The sequence below is a fragment of the Schistocerca cancellata genome, chromosome 11 (assembly GCF_023864275.1).
Source record: "Schistocerca cancellata isolate TAMUIC-IGC-003103 chromosome 11, iqSchCanc2.1, whole genome shotgun sequence".
Lineage (NCBI taxonomy): Eukaryota > Metazoa > Arthropoda > Insecta > Orthoptera > Acrididae > Schistocerca > Schistocerca cancellata.
The window spans coordinates 42,116,293-42,143,902 of NC_064636.1; the positions used below are offsets into that span (position 1 = coordinate 42,116,293).

The window sequence follows — 27,610 nt, forward strand, 5'->3', positions numbered from 1 at the left end:
TAATACGCTCGTAACGAGAGCGGGACGAATATGTGAGCCGCAACACCTGAGACGAGAAATGCAACATCTGGAAAGTGTTTTGAGGAGCAATGGGTACTCCAGAAGTTGTATTAGGGCTCTAACAGAGCCAAACACTCGGCGAAGTAAGGAATGAGAAAAAGAACCGTCGGGTTCGGCCTTTCTGCCATACATTCCCAGAGTGACGGACAGAATCGGTCGTATATTGCGCAAACACGGCGTAAAGACAATTTTCAAACCGACAAGGAAGATCGAAGAGTGTTTTAGATCGGCAAAGGAGAAGAGGGACCCACTTGCAATGTCGGGAATATACCGTATCCCGTGGAAAAGCGGGAAAGTTTAAATCGGAATGACTGGACGATCATCAACACCAGGATCAAAGAACATAAGCGACATTGCAGGTTGACGCACAGAGAGAGACCGACCACGTAATAAAATGCGCCGACACGGAAGTTCTGGCTGTAGAGAAGCACTATCACGCCCGCTTCTCCAGAGGAGCTGTAGAAATACAAAAACTCGCGAACAGTTTCAACAAGAATGAGGAAAGCCTTAACGTAAACGGATCCTGGCTTCCCGAACTGCAGCGAACGACCGTCGCAGGTAGCGAGAGGAGAACCGCACGGGAAATGACCGCGGAGAAGCCCTCGGACGTTGGCGCGCCAGGCACATATAGCCTGCGCCCGCCAGCTCGCCTCCATTTCACCACCGGCAATGGAGGGTGAAGCTTTGACAATGCCAGCCACTCGTGCTGGAGAAACGTCAGTTAAATCATTAGATGAACGTCGTCCGAAGAATCCGGAGACAGAAGCCAATAGGCAGTTTGTCAACAAGTGGCCACGAGAGCGTTAACAATTTTGTATGAAATGATTACTTTTACATATCAATAGCAGCAGTAGTTCCGAGCTATCAGGCATTAACCCATGGTGAAACACTCATATTAGTATGTGTTGTACCTCAACTTGTGGCACTACAGGCGCTGACTATGGTATACAGTCGATCATACAGCCGGCGAACACTGTCCTGGGTTACGTCATGCCACCTGTTCAAGTAGTTCTGTTTGTCGGTTGACGAGTTGCACAGGTCACTTCCCGTGCCATCGTATACCACACGTGCTCGATTGGAGATATGTGCAGAGACGTTGGCCAGGGACGTTGCTGTACATCGTGCCAAGCACATTAAGTTTCACGGGCAGTGTGTGGACGAGCGTTATCCTGTTGGAGCAACACATCACCTCCCTGTTGCAGGAGCGACAAAAGAACGGGTCTGACAACAAGCTGCACGTGAGCCGTTTGCAGCTCGCGTTCTTGCCGTTCAGAACTTGGCGTCTTTTAATAGTGGTAGTGGCATCTCGTTTCCTTCTCGTGTTAATGGCGCCACTGAGTTTGCTAGTATTGTTTGTCCGCGAGTGGCAGCAGCAGCGGTTGTCTACAGGCAGTACTGTGGTACTGTCTTTGGTGCAAATGATGACTAACTGAAAACCTCAGCTGCCGACAGGTGTTGTTGATATACCTCGATGTGGGCAGCTGAAAATGTGTGCCCCGACCGGGACTCGAACCCGGGATCTCCTGCTTACATGGCAGACGCTCTATCCATCTGAGCCACCGAGGACACAGATGAATAGCGCGACTGCAGGGACTTATCCCTTGCACGCTTTCCATGAGACCCACATTCCCAACTGTCCACAATTCTACATATGTATTGTACCTTATAGACGTTTGTCCACCCGCTCATTACTCGCGCACACTTTGGCGATTCCCGTAAGAGTTTGGGCAACCTGTGCGCATTCGCACAGACGAAGGTCAATGGCTGGGTAGCCTTTAACTATACATACGAAGACAGTAACTTGTTCTCGAAAGAACAGTTACTGTCGATGACCGTGCAGCTTTTCCCTGGAATAAATGATGACTAACTGAAAACCTCAGCTGCCGTCAGGTGTTGTTGGTATACCTCGATGTGGAGAGCTGAAAATGTGTGCCCCGACCGGGGCACGAGTGGGTGGGCAAATGTCTGTAAGGTACAATACATATGTAGAATTGTGGACAGTTGGGAATGTGAGTCTCACGGGAAGCGTGCAAGGGATAAGTCCCTGCAGTCGCGCTATTCATCTGTGTCCTCGGTGGCTCAGATGGATAGAGCGTCTGCCATGTAAGCAGGAGATCCCGGGTTCGAGTCCCGATCGGGGCACACATTTTCAGCTGCCCACATCGAGGTATATCAACAACACCTGTCGGCAGCTCAGGTTTTCAGTTAGTCATACCGAGCGAGGTGGCGCAGTGGTTAGACACTGGACTCGCATTCGGGAGGACGACGGTTCAATCCCCCATCCGGCCATCCTGATTTAGGTTTTCCGTGATTTCCCTAAATCGTTCCAGGCAAATGCCGGGATGGTTCCTTTCAAAGGGCACGGCCGACTTCCTTCCCCGTCCTTCCCTACTCCGATGAGACCGATGACTTCGCTGTCTGGTCTCCTTCCCCAAACCAACCAACCAACCAGTTAGTCATCATTTATTCCAGGGAAAAGCTGCACGGTCATCAACTGTAACTGTTCTTTCGAGAACAAGTTACTGTCTTCGTATATATGTCTTTGGTGCGACCGCTTGTATTTGCGGGTCGTCGTGTGTGTCAGGCAGTTGAGCTTCGGACGGAGCAGCGAGGAGGTTCACAGTGCGGCGGCAGGCCGGGACTGCTGGCGGCGTGCGGACATGTCGTACCGAGGGGCTGTAGCCGACGACCGAACCCGTTGTTGTTGTTGTTGTTGTTGTGGTCTTCAGTCCTGAAACTGGTTTGATGCAGCTCTCCATGCTACTCTATCCCGTGCAAGCTTCTTCATCTCCCAGTACCTACTGCAGCCTACATCCTTCTCAATCTGCTTAGTGTATTCATCTCTTGGTCTCCCCCTACGATTTTTACCCTCCACGCTGCCCTCCAATACTAAATTGGTGATCCCTTGATGCCTCAGAACATGTCCTACCAACCGATCCCTTCTTCTGGTCAAGTTGTGCCACAAACTTCTCTTCTCCCCAATCCTATTCAATACTTCCTCATTAGTTATGTGATCTACCCATCTAATCTTCAGCATTCTTCGGTAGCACCACATTTCGAAAGCTTCTATTCTCTTCTTGTCAAAACTATCTACCGTCCATGTTTCACTTCCATACATGGCTACACTCCATACAAATACTTTCAGAAATGACTTCCAGACACTTAAATCTATACTCGATGTTAACAAATTTCTCTTCTTCAGAAACGCATTCCTTGCCATTGCCAGTCTACATTTTATATATTCTCTACTTCGACCATCATCAGTTATTTTGCTCCCCAAATAGCAAAACTCCTTTACTACTTTTAAGTGTCTCATTTCCTAATCTAATTCCCTCAGCATCACCCGACTTAATTCGACTACATTCCATTATCCTTGTTTTGCTTTTGTTGATGTTCATCTTATATCCTCCTTTCAAGGCACTGTCCATTCCATTCAACTGTTCTTCCAAGTCCTTTGCTGTCTCTGACAGAATTACAATGTCATCGGCGAACCTCAAAGTTTTTATTTCTTCTCCATGGATTTTAATACCTACTCCGAATTTTTCTTTTGTTTCCTTTACTGCTTGCTCAATATACAGATTGAATAACTTCGGGGAGAGGCTACAACCCTGTCTTACTCCCTTCCCAACCACTGCTACCCTTTCATGTCCCTCGACTCTTATAACTGCCATCTGGTTTCTGTACAAATTGTAAATAGCCTTTCGCTCCCTGTATTTTACACCTGCCACCTTTAGAATTTGAAAGAGAGTATTCCAGTCAACATTGTCAAAAGCTTTCTCTAAGTCTACAAATGCTAGAAACGTAGGTTTCCCTTTCCTTAATCTTTCTTCTAAGATAAGTCGTAAGGTCAGTATTGCCTCACGTGTTCCAGTATTTGTACGGAATCCAAACTGATCTTCCCCGAGGCCGCCTTCTACCAGTTTTTCCATTCGTCTGTAAAGAATTCGTGTAAGTATTTTGCAACTATGGGTTATTAAACTGATTCTTCGGTAATTTTCACATCTGTCAACACATTCTTTCTTTGGGATTGGAATTATTATATTCTTCTTGAAGTCTGAGGGTATTTCGCCTGTTTCATACATCTTGCTCACTAGATGGTAGAGTTTTGTCAGGACTGGCTCTCCCAAGGCCGTCAGTAGTTCCAATGGAATGTTGTCTACTTCGGGGGCCTTGTTTCGACTTAGGTCTTTTAGTGCTCTGTCAAACTCTTCACGCAGTATCGTATCTCCCATTTCATCTTCATCTACATCCCCTTCCATTTCCATAATATTGTCGTCAAGAACATCGCCCCTGTATAGACCCTCTATATACTCCTTCCACCTTTCTGCCTTCCCTTCTTTGCTTAGAACTGGGTTTCCATCTGAGCTCTTGATATTCATACAAGTGGTTCTCTTATCTCCAAAAGTCTCTTTAATTTTTCTGTAGACAGTATCGATCTTACCCCTAGGGAGATAAGCCACTACATCCTTACATTTGTCCTCTAGCCATCCCTGCTTAGCCATTTTGCACTTCCTGCCGATCTCATTTTTGAGGCGTTTGTATTCCTTTTTGCCTGCTTTATTTACTGCATTTTTATATTTTCTCCTTTCATCAATTAAATTCAATATTTCTTCTGTTACCCAAGAATTTCTACTAGCCCTCGTCTTTTTACCTACTTGGTCCTCTGCTGCCTTCACTACTTCATCCCTCAAAGCTACCCATTCTTCTTCTACTGTATTTCTTTCCCCCATTCCTGTCAATTGTTCCCTTATGCTCTCCCTGAAACTCTGTACAACCTCTGGTTCTTTCAGTTTATCCAGGTCCCATCTCCTTAAATTCCCACCTTTTTGCAGTTTCTTCAGTTTTAATCTACAGTTCATAACCAATAGATTGTGCTCAGAATCCACATCTGCCCCTGGAAATGTCTTACAATTTAGAACCTGGTTCCTAAATCTCTGACTTACCATTATATAATCTATCTGATTACCTTTTAGTATCTCCAGGGTTCTTCCATGTATACAACCTTCTATCATGATTCTTAAACCAAGTGTTAGCTATGATTATGTTGTGCTCTGTGCAAAATTCTACCAGGCGGCTTCCTCTTTCATTTCTTAGCCCCAATCCATATTCACCTACTACGTTTGCTTCTCTCCCTTTTCCTACACTCGAATTCCAGGCACCCATGACTATTAAATTTTCGTCTCCCTTCACTACCTGAATAATAACCCAGCATGTTCGAAGTTGAGTGAACCTTATCCAGTAGTGAGAGCTCCAGTGTTTGAGACCTCGCTGTCTTGCTGCTCCAGGGGTCGGTGAAACCACCTGCAACAAGTGGAGTCTGTCAGGTTGGCAGATGCTATTAGCCGCCTTCTACTGCTTGATATTAGTTTGAAGTTGGTGTCGTTATTGGTGAAGTGCAACCGGCGGTATCTTGCTGCCCAGTGGCCGCTAACACCCCGGTTACTTGCCCTGGAGGGTTAGCGTAATTTGCGGCAGTGTACTTTTCCTCGTCTTTCTGATTCTGCCTGGTATGGCATGTAATTTGACGCTTTCCTGGATTGGGCTATGGATAAAATTGATTTCCTTGTCTACCTTGGTTACAGTGGCTCCTTCTGCCTTTTGGTGTTTTAAACACCGGATTCTGGAGTTGCAGTGCTTTCTGTCACTTTGCTCTCACCTGAATTATTCCATCGCTGTACTGGTTATCTGGCGTTAGGTGGATTGGTAAGAGGGTCGGTCGGTGTTTAAACCGTCTCTAGTTTGAGTTGCCCTCGTTAGGTGAGCATTACTCATGGCTGCCAGTCTCACCGCTTGTACAGCTGTATTGACCTTCCTCAGGTCGGCCCGTGAAGCACTGTCTGTGAATCACTCCACCTTACTTTGTCAACTTGCCATAATTGTTTAAAAGTTTACCTTGATGTTTTAAAGTGTAATTGCCTTCCTCACTTGTGGTTCGAGGCCTTCAGTCGTTAATTGTTTGTAACATTTCTTGTGGCCTTCAGCCGACAAATAATTTTCAATTCTGTTACAGTTTATTGAGATTGTTTAAAAAAGGTTTTAGTATTTTTAGTGTGTAATTGCCTACATTATCTGTAGTTCAGGCAATCAGCCGTTCAGTATTTCGGAAATTGATTGTGGCCTTCAGCTGACAGATAATCTTGAACTTTTTCTTACTCAGGACTTAACTTGTTGTTTGTTTGTAACATTATATTTTAACTAAAGTTCAGTCTTGATCACAACACTTACGTCTCAATAACATAGGTGACCGGTTATATAAGGATCTTCAGACCTGTGAGAAAATATACATCGGCCAAACAGGTCGAAATTTTGCAGTAAGGTACAAAGAACATACGTCAGGTACCTCACGAACAAAATCTGTATTCGGCCATCACATAACATTTAATAACCATGCTGAGGGGACAGTGGAGCAGAATCTACAAGCTCTTCATTATGCAAATAAAGGCTTACTTATGAATATCTTAGAAGAAATCGAGATATATGCTCATTTGAAAACCAAATCGTCATTGCTGCTCAATGAACAATTAGATTTTCGCGAAAAATATTTTTACGACCTTTTTGACGAAATTTTACAATGAAGATGCACCTACTCTTTTGTTTTAAAATATAAGATTAGTTATACCCATGGCAAAAGCTATGTATGAAAAATACGCTATACAACATATATAAGAAAATTATAAATTGAGATTGATTATTATAAGCCGGCCGGTGTGGCCAAGCGGTTCTAGGCGCGTCAGTCTGGAACCGCGAGACCGCTACGGTCGCAGGTTCGAATCCTGCCTCGGGCATGGATGTGTGTGATGTCTTTAGGTTAGTTAGGTTTAAGTAGTTCTAAGTTCTAGGGGACTGATGACCTCAGATGTTAAGTCCCATAGTACTCAGAGCCATTTGAACCATTTTTGATTATTATAAAAACTATTAGATCGATGAGTTCTAAATATTTTGTCAGCGATCTCATCAGTTATTCAGACATACATAATGTGGAACATACTCTTGGCTGCTACCCTACTGTTAAAAAGAATGTCGCTATGAAAACTACAGTTAAAGTAAGACGATTCTGCAACATCCATCAAAGATGCAATTGTGATGTAGGCGATTCGGTATAATCAATATAGACCACAACTCCAAGGACTTTTACATCTTTGATTTAAATGACACTGTAATAGCATTAAGGTGCCCATAGAGGGCACAGCTATTACACAAATGACACTGTAATAGTATTAAGGTGCCCATAGAGGGCACAGCTATTACACATCATACTTTATCGTTTTTATCTAAAATATAAATAAGTTTTACACATAGTAACTATCTGTTAATCAGACATTTTAAATGAATCAATTTTATGTTATTAGTGTATTTCGTACTTTTATACTTTGACGATAGCGTCATATTGTGAACGCTGATTGGCAGTTGTGAAGTAGTGTGAGAGGAAGTAGGCGGAGCCTCTGCATATTTAAGCTCATGCTCAGCACTCATAACCATCAGTTGACTTCGTAGCAGCTGAGGAGAGCTCTGCCTACCAACCTCCAATGAAGCCATGGGTATAATAAGTTTTATTTTATCCTGTTAAAATTTTGTCGTCATTAGACACCTTTCATTTTATTTTAAGACTGGTCTCTAGTATTTTCTAAAATTAATTCACAGGTCTGAAGATGCTTATATAAAGATAACCGAAACTGGTCACCTATGTTATTGAGACATAAGTGTTGTGATCAAGACTGAACTTTGTATAAAATATAATATTGTATTGATCACTGTATCAAAAAATGATTACCAAAATTGTACATAGTTTGTAACATTGCTTGTGGCCTTCAGCTGACAAATAATTTTCAATTCTCTCCTAGTAAGGCCTTCAGCCGTTACTATAGCCTGTTACAGTTTCTTGAGATTGTTATAAAAAACGTTTTAGTATTTTTAATGCGTAATTACCTACCTTGTCTGTAATTCAGGCCTTCAGCTGTTGAGTATTCTGAAGTTACTTGTGGCCTTCAGCCGACAAATAATTTTGAATCCCCTCTTAGTAAGGCCTTCAGCCGTCAGTGTGGTAAAGTCATTTAAAATGAGTGTTGAAAATTACTTCCTCAAATAAAGTGTATGTGTTTGCTGTAGCCATCGGTAGCTGATTATGGCCCCATCCACAACTGTTGCCTTGTCCTCCCTCTCCCTGACTACCAGGTCTCAGCACGTACTGACCAATGGTTAGTGTCCCCTCCAGGAACACGAAAGGTCAATGAGAGCTGTAGCTTATTGTGATCCGGACCGTAACACCTGTAATGGGGCCAGCGCATCTGGCACGAACACACTCTACGAGGCAGTGTTCATCAGGTCTGTACCGTACGCGCGTGTGAAGGCAGAATCTGCTTTCATCGCTGAAGACCTCGGCGCGCCATTCCACGGCAGCAGTCGAGCGGCGCCCGTCGATGCTGCGGCGTGAGTGGGAGGTGGGCTACAGGTGTGCGTGCCTGTAGTCCCCACAGCTAATAACTGCTCTGCAACAGCTCGTGTCGTGGCAGCTGTACCATCTGCCACTATGGCCTTCCAATACGATGATAATGGTGGGCTTCTGTGATGCGTGGACATCCGGAACGTGGTCTACGTGTGTGAGAATGTTCACGTGACCACTCACACCAGCTTCGTTGCACCAGTGGCACGGCACATCCAGCTCGTGTGGCAGTTCTCCGAAACGAGTTTTACAGTGCGTATCTTAAACGGCAAGTTTGTAAGTGGGTCGCTTCTGTGTTGGCCACGCTGTGTAGCGCTTTTCATTGGACCTCTGACTGCACTTTCTTAGTAAGAGACTCTGTGGCTGGTCGGACTCGTTGTCAGCATTGTTGGGCAGTTGGAAATTAGTGGCCAGCAGTGATGGAAGTACTGTGTGGTAGAGTTGGGCAACACGATGCTGTTTCCCAATTCGATTCCTACGATTCGATCTCACATTGCGAATCGATTACAACGATTCGTTCACGATTCATTCTAGTCTGCGATGGAACGATTCTTACGGAATGCAAAAAGTTCTACATCTTACTCACAGATGGCAGGACATGTCTGAAATTGTCAGTGGGGTTAGAATCGAACTGTGTCATGATGAGATACGCCAGAAATAGTTTATTTATGTGTAAACATGCATATGACGTTACAAGTGTGATTCTCGATTTACACCTGTAATGCCTTAATTGATGAAAGGTCACGTTTGATTTGATTGCATCTACTGCTTTTTTTCAGTATGCCAGGAAGGAGGAGTCGATTTGCGTGAAAGGTGGTGCAAAATTACGTGGTATGCCAGTTTGGTTGTGTGGCTTGAACGTATGTAACCCCAGACGTCTGTTTTATAGTAACAAAGTCTAGTAGTGAGGCAGACGTGGTTTGGCTCATATCATCCTATGTTTTTCTGTGCTAAGATGTCTTTCCAAGTCCACAGCCCCCTTGTAATTCATAACGCAGCTGACAGCCCTTCCACAAGGCAAATTTAACTTAACTTTCATTTCTTCTAAATACAAAGCATAGGTATTTTGGTTTTAATTTGTCTGAGAACTTGCCGCTGTCACTACTGTTCACTTGAGAAGACGACACCGCCAAGTGTCAGCTTGGTTTTCGCGAGTAATGTTACGGCCCACGAACTTCGTTTGTTCGTTCCGAGTTTCCTTTGTTCACACGCATCCTCCACTTGACTGCCATCTGGCGGTCGTAATCATTCGGCACGACTCGGCATGATTCGGAAGTTGCCTTCGAAGCACAGCGTACTAAGAATCGATGAATCGTTGGAACTTGGAATAGTCACGACTCGGAAACACGCAATCGTTCTTACGATTCTTTTGAACGACGATTCGTCCGTATCACGATAAGATTCTTACGATTCTTTATTTAGAGTCGTTCAAATGAACGACTCATTCACGAATCGCTGCAACTCTACTGTGCGGCAGTTGGAGGTGAACAGGCAGCAGTGATGGACGTTAGGTGTGAGAAGTTAGCATTGATGGAGGGTAGAGGGCTCAAGTGCTAGCGTAGGCTAACGATCTGAATATGTTCGACTTGGAGATTGAATATTACTCATGATTACATACCTTTACACCAGATGTCAATGACATTGATATCCGTGTCTGAACTGGATGTCACATTATTAAGGTAAAAAATACATTATTTGATTTGCAACAAAATCTTTCCTTTGCTGACTACATGCCTATTACTAGTTAGTGACTTCAGTAGTTAGAATGTTTTATTTAGCGGGCAGTATTGACTCTCGCTGTATTGCAATAGTTCTCGTAATGAAGATTTTTGTGAGGTAAGTGCTTAATGAACTGTATAGGTTATTGTTAGGATTTCTTTTTAGTCAGGACCATTCTTTTGGAAAAGAAAATTTCGGAGTAGGTATTAAAATCATTGGAGAATAAATAAAAACTTTGAGGTTAGCCGATGACATTGTAATTCTGTCAGAGACAGCAAAAGACTTGGAAGAGCAGTTGAGCGGATTGGACAGTGTCTTAAAAGGAGGATATAAGATGAACATCAACAAAAGCAAAACGAGGATAACGGAATGTAGTCGAATTAAGTCGGGTGATGCTGAGGGAATTAGATTAGGAAATGAGACAATTAAAGGAATTTTGCTATTTGGGGAGCAAAATTACTGATGATGGTCGAAGTAGAGAGGATTAAAAGGTAGACTGGCAATGGCAAGGAAAGCGTTTCTGAAGAAGAGAAATTTGTTAACATCGACTATAGATTTAAGTGTGAGGAAGTCGTTCCTGAAAGTATTTGTGTGTAGTGTAGCCATGTATGGAAGTGAAATATGGACGATAAATAATTTGGATAAGAAGACAATAGAAGCTTTTGAAATGCGGTGCTACAGAAGAATGCTGAAGATTAGGTGGGTAGATCACATAACTAATGAGGCGGTATTGAATAGAATTGGGGAGAAGAGGAGTTTGTGGCTCAACTTGACGAGAAGAAGGGACCGGTTGGTAGGACATGTTCTGAAGCATCAAGGGATCACCAATTTAGTATTGGAGGGCAGCGTGGAGGGTAAAAATTGTAAAGGGAGACCAAGAGCTGAAAACACTAAGCAGATTCAGAAGGATGTAGGTTGCAGTAAGTACTGGGAGATGAAGCATGCACAGGATAGAGTAGCATGGAGAGCTGCATCAAACCTCAGGACTGAGGGCCAGAACAACAACAACAACAACAATAACATATTTGAAATCAGGTTATTCTTTCTTTGAGCAGTCAGATTGCGTTGCGCTAGAATATTGTGGATCAGTGTTGACATGACAAGAAAAAGTAAAGGAAAAGTTCTCAGGTGTTTCAGAATTAAATAACGGAGAAGCTTCAACTTCCCATTTCATTCAGCTATAGAAGCAGTAGGGAATTTTTAATAAAGAAGTTTCAAGGTGACAAATCAAAGCACACGACCGAGAAAGAAGTTAATCGTTTGTCGAAGGAAGCTAAGCTCAAGTTGACCAACAAGAATTCTGTTAGTCATCAACCATCACTGAACATATACATCAAGAGTCTGAGAAGTTACGTAATCATACGTTTCAAAGGAAGGTAAAAGCAATGCGTTTTTCATGTGCAAAGTAACTAGAGCTTCATGACATTTAATGTGCAACTGTCTGTCTACTACTTCGAGTTGGCGTGTTTAAAAAAGTTTTTTAAATCACGTGTTAAAATTACTGTTTAATAGACTTTATAAACAAACATGTTTTTATTAAAGTGTTTCAAACAATATTTAAAACAGAATGAGATTTTCACTCTGCAGCGGAGTGTGCGCTGATATGAAACTTCATGGCAGATTAAAACTGTGTGCCCGACCGAGACTCGAACTCGGGACCTTTGCCTTTCGCGGGCAAGTGCTGTATCTCGTCTCCTACCTTCCAAACTTTGCAGAAGCTCTCCTGCGAACCTTGCAGAACTAGCACTCCTGGTAGAGCACTAGCCCGTGAAAGGCAAAGGTCCCGAGTTCGAGTCTCGGTCGGGCACACAGTTTTAATCTGCCAGGAAGTTTAATATTTAAAACAAATTTTAAATTGGTGATTTTTACCAGTCCAGGGCGTAAACGTCACGTGAGGTGGTGTGGGGGTCTCATCTCATCTCACCAGGAGGGTTGGGGGGGGGGGGGGGGTCGAAACTCCAAAAAAAACCTCACATAATTTATAGATGCCCCCTAATTTCATTCCCTCAATATCGTGATTCAATTCCATTGCCTTGTTTTATTTTTGTTGCTCTTAGTCATCTACATCTACATGGATACTCTGCAAATAACATTTAAGTGCCTGGCAGAGGGTTCATCGAACCACCTTCACAATTCTCTATTGTTCCAATCTCGTATAGTGCGCGGAAAGAACGAACACCTATACCTTTCCGTACGAGCTCTGATTTCCCTTATTTTATCGTGGTGATCATTTCACCCTATGTAGGTCGGTCTCAACAAAATATTTTCGCAGTCGGAGGAGAAAGTTGGTGATTGGAACTTAAATTTTGCATGTTTGTTTCGTTGTTTCGGCAACAGTGTTCTAACCCGTTTTGTGTACGGTGGAGGATCAGCTCCGTCGTTTGTTAATTTATTTGCTATAAATCTCTCAACTGCTGCCGATACTATTTCTTTGAATTTAAGCCAGATCGCCGGCCGCGGTGGCCGTGCGGTTCTGGCGCTGCAGTCCGGAACCGCGGGACTGCTACGGTCGCAGGTTCGAATCCTGCCTCGGGCATGGACGTGTGTAATGTCCGTAGGTTATTTAGGTTTAAGTAGTTCTAAGTTCTAAGGGACTTATGACCTAAGATGTTGAGTCCCATAGTGCTCAGAGCCATTTGAACCATTAAGCCAGATCTAGTCTACTCTTATGTTATTAATTTGGAACGCGTCAAGTGAATTTTTAGCTGCTTTTTTTCAATAGGTATATTTTTCGCTTGTTTTTCGGGGATTTGGGGATTACAATATTCAATCTCGCTACTACAACCCTGTGTTCACTAATCCCTGAATCTGTTTTGATGCTCGTTATTAGGATTATTTGTTGCTAAGAGGTCAAGTGTGTTTTCACAACCATTTACTATTCGCGTGGGCTCATGAACTAACTGCGCGAACGTCTTCTCAAAATACTATCCATTACATTCAACTGACGAAGTTATGTGCCGTCTCTGACACAATTTCAGTGTCAACAGTAAACGACAAAATTTTTATTTCTCTTCCCTGAACTTTTAATTCCCTTGCCAAATTCATCTCCGCTTTCCGTCGCAGCTTGCCCAGCGCACAGATTAACACCAGGATACGCTACCGCGGCGAATTTCGTCTGTAATTCTGCGCATCCGACCCTCTAATCTTTTTGTAAACAGCAGTGTGACTTGCACTCCTTTTTTTCCAGTCACGAGCAGGTGTTCGCTGCCCGGGTGTTTTTGCACCTGTGATGACTTTCAGGTTGTGCTCCGTTAGACGCTGTTCCCCCTCGACTACTGCAGCCGTCCGCGCACGAGAATAGTTAGCCAGCAAATGGTTCAAATGGCTCTGAGCACTGTGGGACTTAACATCTGAGGTCATCAGTCCCCTAGAACTTAGAACTACCTAAATCTAACTAACCTAAGGACATCACTCACATCCGTGCCCAAGGCAGGATGCGAACCTGCGACCGTAGCGGTCGCGCGGTTCCAGACTGAAGCGCCTAGAACCGCTCGGCCACACCGGCCGGCAGTTAGCTAGCGTTGAAGTCGTTTACGAGTTTCGTGACGCCACGTCCTGCTATTTCACACTGAGCAGCCATTTCGTCGGGGGAAACACAAAATAAGTTCTGCGAAACTGCGTTGAAACATTAGAAAGCAAGAACGCTCTCTACGTCACAAGCGCAAAGCAAGACGCCGTGCTGTATCCGTCATGTTCAGTAGAGGCCCATAATCTGTGGGCTTTATCTTGTACACTGAAGAGCCAAAGAAACTGGTACACCTGCCTAATATCGTGTAAGGCCCTCGCCAGGACGCAGAAGTGCCGTAGTAAGACGTGCCACGGACTCGACTAATGTCCGAAGCAGTGCTGGAGGGAACTGACACCACGAATCCTGCAGGGATGACCATAAATTCGTAGGAGTACGAGGAGGTAGAGATCTCTTCTGACAGTACAGGGCTATTACAAATGATTGAATCGATTTCATAAATTCACTGTAGCTCCATTCATTGACATATGGTCACGACACACTACAGATACGTAGAAAAACTCATAAAGTTTTGTTCGGCTGAAGCCGCACTTCAGGTTTCTGTCGCCAGAGCGCTCGAGAGCGCAGTGAGACAAAATGGCGACAGGAGCCGACAAAGCGTATGTCGTGCTTGAAATGCGCTCACATCAGTCAGTCATAACAGTGCAACGACACTTCAGGACGAAGTTCAACAAAGATCCACCAACTGCTAACTCCATTCGGCGATGGTAAGCGCAGTTTAAAGCTTCTGGATGCCTCTGTAAGGGGAAATCGACGGGTCGGCTTGCAGTGAGTGAAGAAACGGTTGAACGCGTGCGGGCAAGTTTCACGCGTAGCCCGCGGAAGTCGACGAATAAAGCGAGCAGGGAGCTAAACGTACTACAGCCGACGGTTTGGAAAATCTTACGGAAAAGGCTAAAGCAGAAGTCTTACCGTTTACAATTGCTACAAGCCCTGACACCCGATGACAAAGTCAAACGCTTTGAATTTTCGGCGCGGTTGCAACAGCTCGTGGAAGAGGATGCGTTCAGTGCGAAACTTGTTTTCAGTGATGAAGCAACATTTTTTCTTAATGGTGAAGTGAACAGACACAATGTGCGAATCTGGGCGGTAGAGAATCCTCACGCATTCGTGCAGCAAATTCGCAATTCACCAAAAGTTAACGTGTTTTGTGCAATCTCACGGTTTAAAGTTTACGGCCCCTTTTTCTTCTGCGAAAAAAACGTTACAGGTCACGTGTATCTCGACATGCTGGAAAATTGGCTCACGCCACAACTGGAGACCGACAGCGCCGACTTCATCTTTCAACAGGATGGTGCTCCACCGCAGTTCCATCGTGATGTTCGGCATTTCTTAAACAGGAGATTGGAAAACCGATGGATCGGTCGTGGTGGAGATCATGATCAGCAATTCATGTCACGGCCTCCACGCTCACCCGACTTAACCCCATGCGATTTCTTCCTGTGGGGTTATGTGAAAGATTCAGTGTTTAAACCTCCTCTACCAAGAAACGTGCCAGAACTGCGAGCTCGCATCAACGATGCTTTCGAACTCATTGATGGGGACATGCTGCGCCGAGTGTGGGAGGAACTTGATTATCGGCTTGATGTCTGCCGAATCACTAAAGGGGCACATATCGAACATTTGTGAATGCCTAAAAAAACTTTGAGTTTTTGTATGTGTGTGCAAAGCATTGTGAAAATATCTCAAATAATAAAGTTATTGTAGAGCTGTGAAATCGCTTCAATCATTTGTAATAACCCTGTACATTGCAACGCATTCCAATAATGTTCGTCTGTGGAGTTCGGTGGCCAGCGAAAGTGTTTAAACTCAGATGAATGTTCCTGGAGGCACTCTGTAGCAATTCTGGACATGTGGGGTGTCGCATTGTCCTGCTGGAATTTCCCAAGTCCGTCGGAATGCACAATGGACATGGATGTATACAGGTGATCTGACAGGATGCTTACGTACGTGTCACCTGTCAGAGTCGTATCTAGACGTAGCAGGGCTCCCATATCACTCCAACTGTACACGCCCCACACCATTACAGAGCCTCCTCCAGCATGAACGGTGAAATGGTTCAAATGGCTCTGAGCACTGTTGGACTTAACATCTGAGGTCATCAGTCCCCTAGAACTTAGAACTACTTAAACCTAAATAACCTAAGGAGCTAAATGCTGCTTTATTTACCATTAGAACAGTACCTGAAATAAGTGACAGTTCAACACGAAAAGTAGTCTACTTCGCATATTTCCATACGCTTATGTCGTATGGTATTATTTTTTGGGGTAATTCTTCTGATTCAAAAAGGGTATTTTTGGCTCAAAAACGGGCTGTTCGAGCTATATGTGGTGTAAGTTCGAGAACCTCTTGTCGACCCCTAGTCAAAAATCTGGGAATTCTGACATTGCCCTCGCAGTATATATTTTCTTTAATGTCGTTTGTTGTTAGCAATATTAGGCTATTCCCAAGAGTTAGCAGCTTTCACTCAGTTAATACTAGGCAGAAATCAAATCTGCATGTGGAATGCACTTCCTTGACTCTTGTGCAGAAAGGAGTGCAGTATTCTGCTGCATCCATTTTCAATAAGCTACCACAAGAACTCACAAATCTTAGCAGTAGCCCCAAACTCTTTTAAGTCTAAACTGAAGAGTTTCCTCATGGCTCACTCCTTCTATTCTGTCGAGGAGCTCCTGGAAGAGCTAAAAAATTAAGCAAATTCCAGTGTTACATCGTTGATTGTATTCATTTAAACTTACGACTTGTCACCTGAATCTGTTTTTTTATATTTCATTTTATCTGTTTCTAATATCGTGTTACAATTTCATGTATTGACTCGTTCCATGACCATGGAGACTTCTCCTTAATTTGGTCCCAAGCAACAATAAATAAATAAATAAATAAAATAAAAACATCACACACATCCGTGCCCGAGGCAAGATTCGAACCTGCGACCGTACCGGTCGCGCGGTTCCAGACTGAACCGCGTAGAACCGCTCGGCCACCGGGAGCCGGCGCTTGAACAGTCTTCTGATGACCAGCAGGCTGCATGGATTCATAAGCTTGCCTTCAGACTAGTACGCGTCCTTCATCTCGATACAATTTGAAACGAGACTCGTCCGACGATGCAACATGTTTCCAGTCATCAACAATCCGATGTCGGTGTTGACGGGCCCAGACGAGGCGTAATGCTTTGTATCGTGCAGTCATCAAGGGTACACAGTGGGCCTTCGGCTCCGAAAGCCCACATCGATGATGTTTCGTCGATTGCTTGCGCACTGACACTTGTTGATGGGCCAGCATTGAAATCTGCGGCAATTTGCTGAAGGGTGGCACTTCTGTCACGTTGAACGATTCTCTTCAGTCATCGTTGGTCCCGTTCTTGCAGGATCTTTTTCCGGCCGCAGCGATGTCGGAGGTTTGATGTTTTACCGGATTCCTGATATTCACGGTATACTTGTGAAATGATCATCATCATCATCATCATCATTTAAGACTGATTATGCCTTTCAGCGTTCAGTCTGTAGCATAGCCCCCCTTATACAGTTGCTCCATGATCCCCTATTCAGTGCTAACATTGGTGCCTCTTCTGATGTTAAACCTATTACTTCAAAATCATTCTTAACCGAATCCAGGTACCTTCTCCTCGGTCTGCCCCGACTCCTCCTACCCTCTACTGCTGAATCCATGAGCCTCTTGGGTAACCTTGCTTCTCCCATGCGTGTACATGACCCCACCATCTAAGCCTGTTCGCCCTGACTGCTACATCTATAGAGTTCATTCCCAGTTTTTCTTTGATTTCCTGATTGTGCACACCCTCCTGCCATTGTTCCCATCTACTAGTACCTGCAATCATCCTAGCTACTTTCATATCCGTAACCTCAACCTTGTTGATAAGGTAACCTGAATCCACCCAGCTTTCGCTCCCATACAACAAAGTTGGTCGAAAGATTGAACGGTGCACAGATAACTTAGTCTCGGTACTGACTTCCTTCTTGCAGAAGAGAGTAGATCGTAGCTGAGCGCTCACTGCATTAGCTTTGCTACACCTCGCTTCCAGTTCTTTCACTATGTTGCCATCCTGTGAGAATATGCATCCTAAGTACTTGAAACCGTCCACCTGTTCTAACTTTGTTCCTCCTATTTGGCACTCAATCCGTTTATATTTCTTTCCCACTGACATTACTTTCGTTTTGGAGATGCTAACCTTCATACCATTGTCCTTACATTTCTGATATAGCTCTGAAATATTACTTTGCAAACTTTCAATCGAATCTGCCATCACAACTAAGTCATCCGCATATGCAAGACTGCTTATTTTGTGTTCACATATCTTAATCTCACCCAGCCAGTCTATTGTTTTCAACATATGATGCGTGTGGGAAAATCCCCACTTCATCGCTGCCTCGGAGATGCTGCGTCCCATCGCACGTACGCCGACTGTAACACCAGATTCACTTAAATCCTGATAACCTGCCTTTGTAGCAGCAGTAACCGACCTAACAAGTGCAATACGCACTTGTTGTCTTATATAGGCGTTGCCGGCCGCCGCGCCGTATTTTGCCTCTATTTGAGTACGCATGTCTATACCAGTTTCTTCGGCTCTTCAGTGTACGTTACACCGTACGAATATACACTACTGGCCATTAAAATTGCTACACCACGAATATCATGTGCTACAGACGCGAAATTTAACCGACAGGAAGAAGATGCTGTGATATGCAAATGATTAGCTTTTCAGAGCATTCACACAAGGATGGCGCCGGTGGCGACACCTACAACGTGCTGACATGACCGAAGTTTCCAATCGATTTCTAACACACAAACAGCAGTTGACCGGCGTTGCCTGGTGCAACGTTGTTATGATGCCTCGTGTAAGGAGGAGAAATGCGTACCATCACGTTTCCTACTTTGCTAAAGGTCGGATTGTAGCCTATCGCGATTGCGGTTTATCGTATCGCGACATTGCTGTTGGCGTTGGTCGAGATCCAATGACTGTCAGCAGAATATGGAATCGGTGGGTTCAGGAGGGTAATACGGAACGCCGTGCTGGATCCCTCGTATCACTAGCAGTCGAGATGACAGGCATCTTATCCGCATGGCTGTAACGGATCGTGCAGCCACGTCTCAATCCAAGAGTTAACAGATGGGAACGTTTGCAGGACAACAGCCATCTGCACGAACAGTTCGACGACGTTTGCAGCAGCACGGACTATCAGCTCGGAGACCGTGGCTGCGGTTACCCTTGACGCTGCATCACAGACAGGAGCGCCTGCGATGGTGTACTTGACGACGAACCTGGGTGCACGAATGGCAAAACGTCATTTTATCGGATGAATCCAGGTTCTGTTTACACCATCGTGATGGTCGCATCCGTGTCTGGCGACATCGCAGTGAACTCACTACGGAAGCGTGTATTCGTCATCGCCATACTGGTGTATTACCCGGCGTGATGGTATGGGGTGCCATTGGTTACACGTCTCGGTCACCTCTTGTTCGCAATGACGGCACTTTGCACAGTGGACGTTAGATTTCAGATGTGTTACGACCCTAGGCTCTACCCTTCATTCGATCTCTGCGAAACCGTACATTTCAGCAGGATACTGCACGACCGAATGTTGCAGGTCCTGTACGGGCCTTTATGGATACAGAAAATGTCCGAGTGGTGTCCTGGCCAGCACATTCTCCAGATCTCTCACCAACTGAAAACGTCTTCTCCATGGCGGCCGAGCAACTGTCTCGTCACAATACGCCAGTCACTACTCTTGATGAACTGTGGTACCTTGTTGAAGCTGCACGGGCAGCTGTACCTGTACACGCCATCCGAGCTCTGTTTGACTCAATGCCCAGGCGTATCGATGCCGCTATTACCGAAATTGCGTGAAAATGTAATCACATGTCAGTTCTAGTATAGTATATATGTCTCCAATGAATACCCATTTATCATCTGGATTTCTTCTTGGTGTAGCAATTTTAATGGCCAGCGCTTTGAATATCTCGAGATCGGATCTTTATTGGTACGATATGTAGTAATAAAATGACGGGAAACGTCATCTTAGTGCTTTAAGGACTTTGCTATTTACTTAAGCTTCGCTTTAGAAATCACTTCTTATAAGAAGAAGCCGTTTTAAGCAATGGCCCGTAGACGATTCATGAAAACGAGCCGTTCTTTGATTTGTTACACTTAAAAATGCGAGATTTCTTGTAACAGGGATTTAGCAGTGGTTTGAGGCGTCGTAAAATTCTTTCTTTCTTTCTCTCTCTCTTTCTTTCTTTCTTTTTATGCTCCTTTTTTCTATGAGATTGTGTTAACAGAAATGAGTTTCCTACAAGCGACCTCTCTTCTTGTTGTCCTCCGTCCTCGTGGACCGTTATGGAATTCCCAGGCCCTCTAAACTGGCAGCATCATTAATTCTTTGTACCACGTCGTCAGTGTTGTGTACAACAAATAGGAGGACAGGCAAAAAATGGTTCAAATGGCTCTGAGCACTATGGGACTTAACATCTGAGGTCATCAGTCCCCTAGACTTAGAACTACTTAAACCTAACTAACCTAAGGACATCACACACATCCCTGCCCGAGGCAGGGTTGGAACCTGCCACCGTAGCGGTCGCGCGGTTGCAGAACAGGCAAAAGAAGGTGCATCAGAAGTCGAGTAGTCAGGTTTATTGGAGCTTTATAGCCACTTTTGGCCCGTACATTCTACTTCTGAAACACACTGTTTATTTACCAAATATCTAAATGTCTGTGAAAACAATCGTTGCGCGATCTTGGTGTTATTTAGGCATGATATACCGTCATACGTTGAATTTTAAACTGTTAAGTGCGCTTAATACTCATCATTTGGATTTGCATCTCGTTGTGTTTATAGTGTTTGCAGTTAAAATTGTTGGCTGTCATGTCCGCCAGTTATGCAAAACATCGCTTTTTCCAAGCTCCTAAACATGTTTCAGCACGTCTGTGCCATTATCAGTTGGTTTACGTTTTATTTAATCTGTAAGGTGAACATTTTTACTAGCTGATTACAAAATTACGGGAATAGTTAGTTCAATTTGTTTCTTTTATTTAGTACCTTTACACTCGGTTTGAATGGCTTTTCGCGACCACTTGTGTATGATTTATTACAGGTAGCTTGTCATCTGGAACCAAACGATGTTGATGAGAAATTTTGTTGTGAGTTAATCTATCGTTTTATGCTCTAAACGCAATTTAGTTTGTCGCTATATTTCTCGCCTATATTTGTTTTCACGTACCTTTTTTGTGTGGCAAACCCTTTTTTCTCAACACCCTGACTAGGTGTTGTGAAGCACACGTAAGATTTCACATATTTTCACAAAATATGGTCGTAAAAGCACTTTACACTTCCGCAAAACGCGCTGTAATTTGGTTGTTGTGTGCCCCAGCCCAGTAGGTGTTCACTTGTTCACCAGTGAGTTTGGCGCCAGATTTGAATTTTGTTTGCATTTTATATTTGTGTTTGTAGACTTTTTTGTAAAGTTCCTTTAATGTGTTAAATAGTGCCCTTGCAGAGTGTATGTATTCATCTATGATCTCTTTTCCTGTGTTTTACTGTCTTAGTTTTCTAGCGGCCCTTTTTCCCCCGTGTGAACACAGTTATTATTAACAACAAGCAAATTAATGTATAAATGCATGATTACACTAAACAGAGTATCCGTTTTTACACTGGGCTAAACTACTTTATTATCTTGTTTCAGGTGAGTTCTGGCTGCAACGTCAAGTAAACACACTGTGAGTATCTGTTGAGACATTTATAAGTCACGTGTTCAGGAAAAAACACTACTTTCTGTTCTGTACAGCAAATACAGTCAGACCAACAATCCATGTAAGACATGAGCGGGAGTCGGTGAATAGCATAGAATGTTCCATAATTTTCCGCGTAGATACTGATGAAAACTTGAACAAGAAGAAGCATATTTACTGAGCATCTGAAGTAATTAAGTTCAATTACTTTTGCTCTTCGTATAGTTGCTAGTCGTGGAAAGTAACAAATCAACCTTTTAATATATTTTCCGCGTTTTCGCTCAGCAATATCGTATGCAACAATTACACTCCTGGAAATTGAAATAAGAACACCGTGAATTCATTGTCCCAGGAAGGGGAAACTTTATTGACACATTCCTGGGGTCAGATACATCACATGATCACACTGACAGAACCACAGGCACATAGACACAGGCAACAGAGCATGCACAATGTCGGCACTAGTACAGTGTATATCCACCTTTCGCAGCAATGCAGGCTGCTATTCTCCCACGGAGACGATCGTAGAGATGCTGGATGTAGTCCTGTGGAACGGCTTGCCATGCCATTTCCACCTGGCGCCTCAGTTGGACCAGCGTTCGTGCTGGACGTGCAGACCGCGTGAGACGACGCTTCATCCAGTCCCAAACATGCCCAATGGGGGACAGATCCGGAGATCTTGCTGGCCAGGGTAGTTGACTTACACCTTCTAGAGCACGTTGGGTGGCACGGGATACATGCGGACGTGCATTGTCCTGTTGGAACAGCAAGTTCCCTTGCCGGTCTAGGAATGGTAGAACGATGGGTTCGATGACGGTTTGGATGTACCGTGCACTATTCAGTGTCCCCTCGACGATCACCAGTGGTGTACGGCCAGTGTAGGAGATCGCTCCCCACACCATGATGCCGGGTGTTGGCCCTGTGTGCCTCGGTCGTATGCAGTCCTGATTGTGGCGCTCACCTGCACGGCGCCAAACACGCATACGACCATCATTGGCACCAAGGCAGAAGCGACTCTCATCGCTGAAGACGACACGTCTCCATTCGTCCCTCCATTCACGCCTGTCGCGACACCACTGGAGGCGGGCTGCACGATGTTGGGGCGGGAGCGGAAGACGGCCTAACGGTGTGCGGGACCGTAGCCCAGCTTCATGGAGACGGTTGCGAATGGTCCTCGCCGATACCCCAGGAGCAACAGTGTCCCTAATTTGCTGGGAAGTGGCGGTGCGGTCCCCTACGGCACTGCGTAGGATCCTAAGGGTCTTGGCGTGCATCCGTCCGTCGCTGCGGTCCGGTCCCAGGTCGACGGGCACGTGCACCTTCCGCCGACCACTGGCGACAACATCGATGTACTGTGGAGACCTCACGCCCCACGTGTTGAGCAATTCGGCGGTACGTCCACCCGGCCTCCCGCATGCCCACTATACGCCCTCGCTCAAAGTCCGTCAACTGCACATACGGTTCACGTCCACGCTGTCGCGGCATGCTACCAGTGTTAAAGACTGCGATGGAGCTCCGTATGCCACGGCAAACTGGCTGACACTGACGGCGGCGGTGCACAAATGCTGCGCAGCTAGCGCCATTCGACGGCCAACACCGCGGTTCCTGGTGTGTCCGCTGTGTCGTGCGTGTGATCATTGCTTGTACAGCCCTCTCGCAGTGTCCGGAGCAAGTATGGTGGGTCTGACACACCGGTGTCAATGTGTTCTTTTTTCCATTTCCAGGAGTGTATACGGTGTCCACCCGCAGTCGTCAGGTAGGTAGCTCTTCAATAGGCATGTTACCTGAAGCGTCACGATACACATACTCGCTAATGAACTTCATCATTAGTAATCCATCATTATTAGAGAAGCAGTGATGTCCATACCTGCGACGCTCCAGAGGAAAAAAATGACTTTTATTACCAAATATTAAAGCCAAAAGTGACTCGAAGAGGAGTTCAATATGCACCAGGCAAATGTTTTGACAATTGCCCAAGCAAAAATTTTTGATCATGTCCAGTACCTTAAAATGTCTGAAATGTAACAAAGCGTGGTATAAACGTCATTTAAAATCATTTGTCCTGGACAGCTCGTTCCATTCCATGGATTTGTTTCTATTAAAGACCTGTCAGCCTGGAAAAAAGTTGTTTTTATGTGTAGATGCAACAGCAGCACTTGAAAATAATGTGTTCATTATGGGTAATACTAATCATGCATACGTACACTGTAAACTGACTCGTTCCACATCATTCCGATAAAAGAATCGTACAAATTATCCATGGAGCAACTACCTAAGTAACTAACTAGCTGTAATAATTGATTTATTAACATTACCACAGCGAAAATGACTATCTTTTAATAATTTGTCGTGAAATATGCTATTTACTGATATTCTGTACAATGAAATTGGGGAAAAAAAAGTATGGAACAGGATTCGAAACTTTAGTCGCTGTGGTGCTATCACTCAGCGATTTATGTTGTTGTTGTTGTGGTCTTCAGTCCTGAGACTGGTTTGATGCAGCTCTCCATGCTACTCTATCCTGTGCAAGCTTCTTCATCTCCCAGTATCTAGTGCAACCTACATTCTTCTGAATCTGCTTAGTGTATTCAACTCTTGGTCTCCCTCTACGATTTTTACCCTCCACGCCGCCCTCCAATGCTAAATTTGTGATCCCTTGATGCCTCAAAACATGTCCTACCAACCGATCCTCTCTTCTAGTCATGTTGTGCCACAAACTTCTCTTCTCCCCAATCCTATTCAATACCTCCTCATTAGTTACGTGATCTACCCACCTTATCTTCAGCATTCTTCTGTAGCACCACATTTCGAAAGCTTCTATTCTCTTCTTGTCCAAACTAGTTATCGTCCATGTTTCACTTCCATACATGGCTACACTCCATACAAATACTTTCAGAAACGACTTCCTGACACTTAAATCTATACTCGATGTTAACAAATTCCTCTTCTTGAGAAACGCTTTCCTTGCCATTGCCAGTCTACATTTTATATCCTCTCTACTTCGACCATCATCGGTTATTTTACTCCCTAAATAGCAAAACTCCTTTACTACTTTAAGTGTCTCATTTCCTAATCTAATTCCCGCAGCATCACCCGATTTAATTCGACTACATTCCATTATCCTCGTTTTGCTTTTGTTGATGTTCATCTTATATCCTCCCTTCAAGACACCATCCATTCCATTCAACTGCTCTTCCAAGTCCTTTGCTGTCTCTGACAGAATTACAATGTCATCGGCGAACCTCAGAGTTTTTACTTCTTCTCCATGAATTTTAATACTTACTCCGAATTTTTCTTTTGTTTCCTTTACTGCTTGCTCAATATACAGATTGAATAACATCGGGGAGAGGCTACAACCCTGTCTTACTCCTTTCCCAACCACTGCTTCCCTTTCATGCCCCTCGACTCTTACAACTGCCATCTGGTTTCTGTACAAACTGTAAATAGCCTTTCGCTCCCTGTATTTTACCCCTGCCACCTTCAGAATTTGAAAGAGAGTATTCCAGTTAACATTGTCAAAAGCTTTCTCTAAGTCTACAAATGCTAGAAACGTAGGTTTGCCTTTTCTTAATCTTTCTTCTAAGATAAGTCGTAAGGTCAGTATTGCCTCACGTGTTCCAACATTTCTACGGAATCCAAACTGATCTTCCCCGTAGAACATAGAACTACTTAAACCTAACTATCCTAAGGACATCACACACATCCATGCCCGAGGTAGGATTCGAACATGCGACCGTAGCGTTCGCGCTCGGTTCCAGACTGAAGCGCCTAGAACCGCTCGGCCACAGCGGCCGGCCTAACGGTCGCTCGATATCAGCTTTGTTGGTAGAGACGGACTTGCTGTCTTTGCTCTCAGGAGAGTTTATAGTCAAAACAGTTAGGCACTGTACTGTTGCGACCCTACACGATGCTGGACTTCACCTCAGGGTTGGAAGTCGTCGTTGAGTACGCAGCGTTCAATAATTGAGAGCACTTCCTCTGCCTATACTTACGTGGAGACGTTATCTGAAATCCGTCTTTGTGGTTGGGAGTTAGTGTTTCTCGTCTGTAGAAGACAGAGAGGACAAGACAGTATTAGATTATTCAGAGGACCGCCTTCCGCCGTCCTAGTATTTGAGAGAGTTTATTTGTGGCTGCAGATCTTCCATCATCACAGACGAGTACGAGAACAATCACTTCGACTCACCGGACGCAGTACATACGGTGATACCGCAAATTGCTTCAGCTTATTAGGGCTATAAAGCTAAACAACTATGATCACTTTAGTTTATTTCCGCTGATGTTCCACACCACCGTAGATCATCTTTGAAAGTATGGCCTTCACCGTACCGTGAATATCCGGAGACTGGTAAAACATCAAATCTTCAACATCGCTGCGGCCGGAAAAAGATGCCGCAAGAACAGGACCAATGACAAAATGGTTCAAATGGCTCTGAGCACTATGCGACTTAACTTCTGAGGTCATCAGTCGCCTAGAACTTAGAACTAATTAAACCTAACTAACCTAAGGACATCACACACATCCATGCCCGAGGCAGGATTCGAACCTGCGACCGTAGCGGTCACGCGGTTCCAGGCTGAAGCGTCTAAACCGCACCGCCACACCGGCCGGCGACCAATGACAAGTGAAGAGAATCGTCCAATGTGACAGACGTGGAACCCTTCCTCAAATTGCTGCACATTTCAATGCTGGGTCATCCACAAGTGTCAGTGTGCGGGCTATTCGAAGAAACATCGTCGATATGGGCTTTCAGACCTGAAGGCCCACTCGTGTACCCTTGATAATGGCACGACGCAAAGCTTTGCGCCGCGCCAGTCGTTTCGCGTTATTGATATTAGATCACGCAGTCATAATAAGGGGCAGACTTGGGCAATTGGTTAGTAATTTTACTTAGGCACTGTAAACTTTGTAATCTAGAGGTTTTTTTAATCTACGTATATAAGCAGAAACAACGTTTATCATTTAGTAGGATTAGTTGCCTTCATCATTCATTTATGTTTAGGTTGTAATTTATAGAATTAAGAGATCCTAAAATCTGGTTCAGGGGGTAGTCAGACAGGGCGAAATCTTCATTTTAGCGTTTATTATTTTCCGTTGCGCACATTAATTTTACACCCGCCCGGAGCAGCATGATGGACCTTCACACAGTGAAAGTGAAATTGTGTTCGACTACAATTTCAAAAGATGTACAGCAAATTGTGAAAAAGATATAATCTAAAATAAGTAGATCGGCACCCAATACTGCTGTCATGATATCGATAAATAGTGGAAAACATACTAACGTTAATATCGATATTTTTTGGAGAGGCCGGCCGCAGTGACCGTGCTGTTCTGGCGCTGCAGTCCGGAACCGCGGGACTGCTACGGTCGCGGGTTCGAATCCTGCCTCGGGCATGGGTGTGTGTGATGTCCTTAGGTTAGTTAGGTTTCAGTAGTTCTAAGTTCTAGGGGACTTATGACCTAAGATGTTGAGTCCCATAGTGCTCAGAGGACGTCGATATTTCGATATTTTATCAACAGCCGTAGTACTGAGGACCCGAGACTGTTCAGAACCTGTGATTTACTGGTCTGGCGGTCCCCCCGTCGACTGCTATCCTTGCAGGGTCGCCACTTCTATAAATAACGCAGCCTCTCCGGCCGGCCTTGCCGAGGACTCGGGGCCGCCGCCCCTGCAGGCAGCAGACGTCGCCGGCGCCTCCTTCCGGCGGTCCCCCCTCGCTCGCTGCGACGTCCATCAGCCGCCGGTGATTGCCGGCACGCCCACCGTCACGGTGTCACTGCCGTGACGCGCCGTCGCCGTCGCCGCGGCGCGTGGCGGACCATTAATTCCCTCCCTCCGCCTCGCTTCTCCGCTGCACGTGGTCGCTACCGAGGTCGTTATTTATCTGCCGCGCTCTCCCACCGCTTGTTCCCTGTGCTGTGTGCTACGTTACGATGGCTATTATTTTTCAAGTTTAATTTTCGCTTTGTCCTGCGCTCCATCACCCCCCCTCCCCCGCCAACCCCCGCTCCCCCCTCTCACCCCTCCGTTCGCTTCGTTTGCTCACACAGAAATAAGTTGAAACTTCCTGGAAGATTAAAACTGTGTGCCGGACCCACATTCGAACTCAGGACGTTTGCATT

General features: G+C 44.8%; 1 protein-coding gene and 1 non-coding gene across 2 annotated transcripts in view; one reads left to right on the top strand and one right to left on the bottom strand.

The window, feature by feature from the left end:
* The window catches only part of LOC126108163 (treacle protein-like), a 642,834-nt gene that overhangs the window by 378,288 nt on the left and 236,936 nt on the right, over positions 1-27,610 (top strand). The window lies entirely within an intron of this gene.
* On the bottom strand, positions 1,553-1,626 carry Trnat-ugu (transfer RNA threonine (anticodon UGU)). The gene has a single exon. It is a non-coding gene; the product is annotated as a tRNA-Thr (tRNA).